The following is a 6,697-nucleotide window of genomic DNA, read 5'->3' as shown; positions in this document are numbered from 1 at the left end:
TAGTAAAACTTAAAATTTGGTAAGGACATATCGCCATTGCATCTAGACCTCTGAAGGTATGCTTTACGCAGGCGGGGGTGCTTACCATTCCAAATAAATGTAGAAATAACAGAGTCAAAAGATTTAAACAATGAAAGGGGAATAAATAAAGGTAAACATTGAAAAAGATAAATAAATTTAGGGAGCACCACCATCTTAATGGAATTAATGCGCCCAATGAGAGAAATCTTTAAACGGGACATTTTAGAAAGATCTTTCTTAATCCTTTCAAGAAGTAAGCCAAAATTATTTAATGTTGGGGGAAGAGTCCCAGACTTAAAATACTATGAAAAAACAGATGTCAAAAAAGGAGCAAGCTGAACAGAAATTTTTTTACAGAACCCGCGGGTAATTCCAGTAATCTGCCGACTCTCGCGTAGAGCGATCGCTAAAGGCTCGATAGCTAGAGCGAACAATAATGGGCTTAGCGGACAGCCCTGTCGAGTTCCGCGGTACAAGTTAAACAGCCTAGAGTGCAGACTATTGGTCAGGACTACTGCAGAGGGAGAATTATAAAGTAATTTAATCCAAGAGAGAAAGACTGGGCCAAATCCAAATTTTTCCAAAGCTAAAAAAAGGTACTCCCACTCCACCCTTCTCAGCATCCAAAGAAACAACACATTCTGGAATGGCCTGATGCTGAGAACATACCACATTAAGTAAGCGGCGGATATTAAAAAATTATTGACGATTCTTTATAAACCCTGTTTGATCAGGGGAGATGATGGTGGGGAGAACTTCTTCCAGTCTTGAGGCAAGCACCTTTGCTAAAATTTTAACATCACAGTTGAGCAAAGAAATCGGCCTATAGGACGCACAATCCAAAGGATCTTTATCTTTTTTAAGTAATAAAGAGATGCACGCTTGATTTAATGTTGGGGGAAGAGTCCCAGACTTAAAAGACTCTGAAAAAACAGATGTCAAAAAAGGAGCAAGCTGAACAGAATTTTTTTTATAGAACTCTGATGGAAAACCATCAGGTCCTTGGGATTTACCAGATTGTAGGGAAGAGATCGCAGCTGCCACTTCCACCTGAGAAATCGGCGCTTCTAAGCAGTTCCAAACATCAGAGGATAAAGTGGGGACATTTAGTCAGCTGAAAAACTCTTCAATGTCCACCCCGCGGAGAGGAATTAGACGTATACAAAGTAGAATAAAAGTCTCTAAACTTATCGCTAATAGTACTTTGATCAGTTGTGACCTCCCCATTATCTAGACAACGACCACTTATAATTTGTTTAGCTCGGAGCCCAAGCAGCTGATTGGCTAATACTTTCCCAGATTTCTCCCCACTTTCATAAAAAACACTAGGTCTGGTGTGGGAGACCTAGCGTATTGTTCATCCAACCTAGAAAACTCATGAGCGAGATAATCTTGCTTTTCTTTAGAGATCCTTCTTTTATTAGCATCATAAGAAATAATTTGGCCTCTTATATATGCCTTGAAGGCCTCCCACACGACTGAATCTGAAACATCGGGCGATTTATTGACACTTAGAAAAAACGAAATTTGGTCAGCAGCGAGTAGTTTAAGCCCTTGACATTCCAACTCAAAAATCTCAACTCTCTACCCATTAAAGTACAAATCAGAGGATTCTGATTGGAGAATGGAAACAAAAGTTACAAAAAGTAAAATAACATAAAATCAACAAGGGAGCACAAAACATAAGTGCAAAGCCAGTATGATGCCACCCCATTAAAAACCCCTACCCTCCCACTAAATCAACCCAACCCTAAAAAAACATTACAATAGAAGCAAAACTACCCTCTAGAACAATAACTAAGTATTTTGCACACTTCCTCCTTTCACCTTACCTTATATAATTCCCTTAAAGCAAAATATCCTCATGATAAAACATATAGATAACATTACTACATCATGTAGTAGACCCTTAGCTCGAACTTAAACATTTTAATAATAAAATAGTCATATGGAAAATCAAAATAAGTATGCGAAAGAGAGAAGAGAAGTAAGAATCTCTTCTAAAGTTAACGAAACTTGTAGTCTAAACCATGCTAACAGTAATTATGATAGCACCCCAAAATAAACGAAAAATGTTATATAACAAATGTAATTCAGCAAGTGAAATCAGATCAAATGCAACAGCACGGAACAGTCTTTAGAAACGCAGAAATGTCCGCATGATGTAAGAAACTATAAATGAATAGTAAACCATTCATGTGATGTCTTTAATCAATGTTGTCCAACGGGCCCCCGTTACATAGTAAGTACACTCAAGGTCCACCGTTCAAGTGTACTGAACAGACATCGTTGTTTTAAGAGGCGCTATGGTGAGCCGTCAAAAATTTCTTAGCCTCATCTACCGATGCCAGCAGCTTTAGCTCATCTTCGTTAGTCAAGATCCTCAGCCTTGCGGGGAAAAGAAGAGATGGCTTGAATCCCAGATTGTAAAGCTCTGCCATTACCCCACAATATTGAGCGCGCTGCTCCAGAACTTCCGGACTGTAGTCATCGTAGATGGCGATCGGTTTTCCACGGTACTGCAAAGATCCTCTTCTCTTACGGGACTCTCGTATCACCACCTCCTTGATCTGATACCGATGAAAACGAACTATTACAGCTCTCGGCCTCTCTCCCTGCTTTGGCTTAGCGATCAGAGCGCGATGTGCCCTGTCAAGCCCATTATTTCCGACAGCATCTCGGAAAAGAACACTGTGGGTCGAGGGCCCTCAATGGCCTCCGGTAAGCCATTTATCCTGATATTATTGTGCCGACTGCGTTCCTCCAAGTCCGCTGTTTTGGCCTTGAGTTTAGCGTAGTTCTCAGTTAGTTCGGTACATACCGCTTCCAGCGAGTGAATTAGCTCGCTGAGGAGGTCTGCGTTGGATTCCAGTGATACTATTCGTGGTCCATGGTCCGATACCGCAGCCTGGACAAGGTCAAGTTTTGCCTCTAAAGATGTCAAAGCAGTTTTGAAATCGGCAGAGAGAGCAGCCCTCTGGTCTTCCAATAAGCTAGTTAAGGCCGACATGCTAACCTCGCCATGTAGCTCATGTATTTTGTTGTTGATATTTTAATCTACATTATACTGCGAAGGCAGGCCAAGCTAGTGCAGGTACGGCAAAATCGAGTTTCTCAGAAATCCGGCCAGTTGCATGAGCCCTCTTTCTGCACTTGCCAGCTACAGAGGCAGGATGTCTGAGCGACTGAAGCATCGAGCACAGTGAAATACATGGCCAGGTGGCCTCCATTGCTGAAGTCCTAGTGGCTCATAGGTCGGACAAGCCTGCTTTGGAGCCTTTTTTTTTTTAGCATTATCCGTAGATCAAGCAGTGTGAAATAAATGGCTGGGGGAAACTCTAGAATCATGCACGTGGTGGCTCGTTCTTCTAGGGTTATGATTCTCGATTAGGTTGCGAGAGGTCCCAGGTTCAAAATCTGGACGAGCCCGCCTCTGTCTTTGGTGCCTCTTTTCTTGAGCAGTATACATCCTTGCTGACTTCTCTGGGCCAATCGCAAGCTGCTGTCAAGTAAGACTAGTGCTGCTTCTGTGCATATTCAAGCCCACATCTCGCTGTTCTTCTTTGTTCCTCGTCTGCAAGTTAAACTTGGTCGACCACTTAGCTCATTGGGTTAGAGTGCTTGCACTGAAATGAGGTGTTGCTTTTGAGATGGCTCAGATAGGCTGTGCTGCAGGGTAGCCGTCTGTAGTTGAACTCGAGCCTCGTGTCCTTTGCCTTGCCATTTTTCTCAATATTGGTTGGGGAAGGCAGCCCAAGCCAGTGGAGGCACGGCAGAAAGGAGTTTCTCGGAAAGCTTCACATCCCTGTGAGCCTTCATTTTGCATTTGTTAGTTGCGTAGGCATCTGGTGGCTTGTTGGTCTAGGGGTATGATTCTCGCTTCGGGTGTGAGAGCTCCCGGGTTCAAATCCCGGGCGAGCCCACTTTCAGCTTTAAAACCGCTGTTTTTGAGGAGCGGCTGCCGTCCTGCTTCCTTTGGCTCAATTGCACGGTACTTTTAGGTACTTGACTTTCAACGTCGACGTCTTGTCCTTCTACTTGGTCTCTTACCTACTGCTCGCGTTGCGTTGAGTGGGTCACTCAGTCGGGTACTTCTTATCTTATCAAGTCCTGGCGCTGCCTTGACAGGACCGGGGGGATGCTGTTATACCGCCCTGAGAAGGTGTGCCGCATCGTGCTGGCCTGTGGTGTGCTGCACAATGTCGCGCACAGGCACGGCATACCACTTGGTGAGGTGGTGGCACCGCCAGATGACCCCGACCCAGGACCAGTGTATGTGCAGCCCAACCAACAAGCCATTCAGGAACGTCAACATGTGATTGCGACAATATAAATGGTAATCAGAGACCAAGTTCATTTTTTGACCATTTCCTTTAATGAGTGGCTTATGTCTGTGAGTGATATTTTTCATGTGACTGTTAATTTCTCCAATGGCCCTAACGATTTGCTGTTGTGACTCCAGAACAGCATGCGTCAAGACGCGGCCAGATGGATGGGCCTCAGCACTGGGGGGAGCACTGGAAACGCCGGAGACGCTGGACACACTGGGCCCTGGCTGCTCAGGAGGGGCAGACTCCGAGTGCGTGCCAGTGGACGTTCCTGCTGTTGCACCATATAAGTCCAAATAAACACTGGCACATGTTAACTGTGATTTGAGTCTGTTCCTTATTACAGTACAAAGACGTGGCTGTTAACCCCCCTCACCAACCCACAAACTGACCGAGAGCGCAGATACAATGATGCACATTCTCTCACTCGGTCAGTGGTAGAGCGGGCGATTGGGCAGCAGAAATGTCGCTGGCACTGCGTTGACAGGACCGGGGGGATGCTGTTATACCGCCCTGAGAAGGTGTGCCGCATCGTGCTGGCCTGTGGTGTGCTGCACAATGTCGCGCACAGGCACGGCATACCAATTGGTGAGGTGTAAATGCAGTCTGGTAAGCTATGTGTACCAAAGTTAAGCAAATAAATGAGAAATTAGTTACCTTCGTGGCAGTCCTGTAAATCCGAGTCTCCCACCGCAACAGATACTACTCCAGAGAGTAAAGTGTCGCCCACAATAGAAGCAACTCTCTGCTCAAAGGGTGTAAGTTCATCGACCCCTGTACCACTGCCTGTTCTGCCCACACTTTGTCGGTGCGCAGCAGTTCTCCGCTTAACTTCCTCCTTTATATAAGACCATTTATTTTTAAGCTCATTTACAGTGCGATTTTCCGATCCCACCGCGTTGATGGCATCAGCCAAACTGTCCCACTCGTTTTTTTTTCTTTTGTTAATTCCAGAGGACAAAGTTCCAAATAAAAAATGTTTTCTCATTTCTACCTCTGATAGTAGCACCTCCAATTCACTTTCAGTAAAGTTTTCTTTTCTTGCTGCTTGTTTTTGACATTTTCTTTCTGCTTGCTTTTGCCAAAGTGGACTCATTACCACATTAAAATGTATTTATTTGAGGGAGGAGACAGGGCGGGCTGTTGTGCTCGTGCATGTGCGCTCAATTTCACGTTATTGGGATGTACAAGGAGAATATGCTTGGGATCCTGCGTACGCAGAGATTCATACATCTGATTTTTGTTGTGCGTACGCACATTTACAGCTTTGTCCGTACGCAAAGTGAGGTGTCGTTTCTGAGATGGTTTAGATGGGCTGCGCTGCAGGGTAGCCGTCTGCAGTTGTCTCGAGCCTTGTGTCCTTTGCCTTGCCATTTTTTTCAATATTGGTTTTGGGAAGGCAGCCCAAGCCAGTGGAGGTACGGCAGAAAGGAGTTTCTAGGAAAGCTTCACATCCCTGTGAGCCTTCATTTTGCATTTGCTAGCAGCAGGAGCATCCGATGGCTCGTTGGTCTAGGGGTATGATTCTTGCTTAGGGTGCGAGAGGTCCCGGGTTCAAATTATTGACGAGCCCACCTGCAGCTTAGAAGCCGCTGTTTTTGAGGAGCGGGTGTCGTCCTGCTTTCTTTGGCTCAATTGCACGGCAGTGTTAGGTACTTCTCTTTCAACGTCGATGTCTTGTCCTTCTACTTGGTCTCTTACCTACTGCTCGCGTTGCGTTGAGTGGGTCACTCAGTCGGTTACAGGCTACTGCACTGAGGCCGAAAGAGCTCAGTTAGGAGGGCGTTAGACTAAAGGTCACTGGTTTGATCTCGGCTTTTGGCAGAGGGGAGCAGGGAGTGCTTTTTGGACACCATTCCGATGCTCGCGGGTCAGTCGCTTTTGTCAGTGCCTCCTTCTGAGTCATTACTACACTGCAAACAGAAGGGCAGACGCCCCTGCTGCTGCTTGGTTCCATGGTGTAACGGTTAGCACTCTGGACTCTGAATCCAGCAATCTGAGTGCAAATCTCGGTGGAACCTGCCTGATTTTAATTGGCAGTGCTTGGCAAAGATGAGCTTATGTCACAACCTTCTCTGTGGCAGCGTGTCTTGAAAGGGAATGCTACAATGACCTCCTTTAACCATGCACCTGTGATGAATCTGACATGGTGAGTGTCCCCAAAGAATCTAGAACACACATTAAACTGAACAGGAACAATGTTGACCTAAATTTAGCAGACTGGTGTCACTGTTACCTTCTGTGAAGAAGCATTACAGACCATTACAGTTTTTGTTCAGCGAAAACAGCATGATGTGTGTGGCAGTGCCGCAATGTAGCCTTCTGAGTAGTCAATATACGGGAGCTTA

The 6,697-nt window shown here is 45.4% G+C and overlaps 2 non-coding genes across 2 annotated transcripts; both read left to right on the top strand.

Annotated features, from left to right (window-relative positions):
• Positions 1–3,871: 3,871 nt before the first annotated feature.
• On the top strand, positions 3,872–3,943 carry trnap-cgg (transfer RNA proline (anticodon CGG)). Its single transcript has one exon. It is a non-coding gene; the product is annotated as a tRNA-Pro (tRNA).
• Positions 3,944–6,298: 2,355 nt separating this feature from the next.
• On the top strand, positions 6,299–6,370 carry trnaq-cug (transfer RNA glutamine (anticodon CUG)). Its single transcript has one exon. It is a non-coding gene; the product is annotated as a tRNA-Gln (tRNA).
• The last annotated feature ends 327 nt before the right edge of the window (positions 6,371–6,697 follow it).

This window comes from Sinocyclocheilus rhinocerous, unplaced genomic scaffold (genome assembly GCF_001515625.1).
Source record: "Sinocyclocheilus rhinocerous isolate Xijiao unplaced genomic scaffold, SAMN03320098_v1.1 scaffold5520, whole genome shotgun sequence".
Lineage (NCBI taxonomy): Eukaryota > Metazoa > Chordata > Actinopteri > Cypriniformes > Cyprinidae > Sinocyclocheilus > Sinocyclocheilus rhinocerous.
This window is presented reverse-complemented; position numbering and strand designations above follow the sequence as displayed.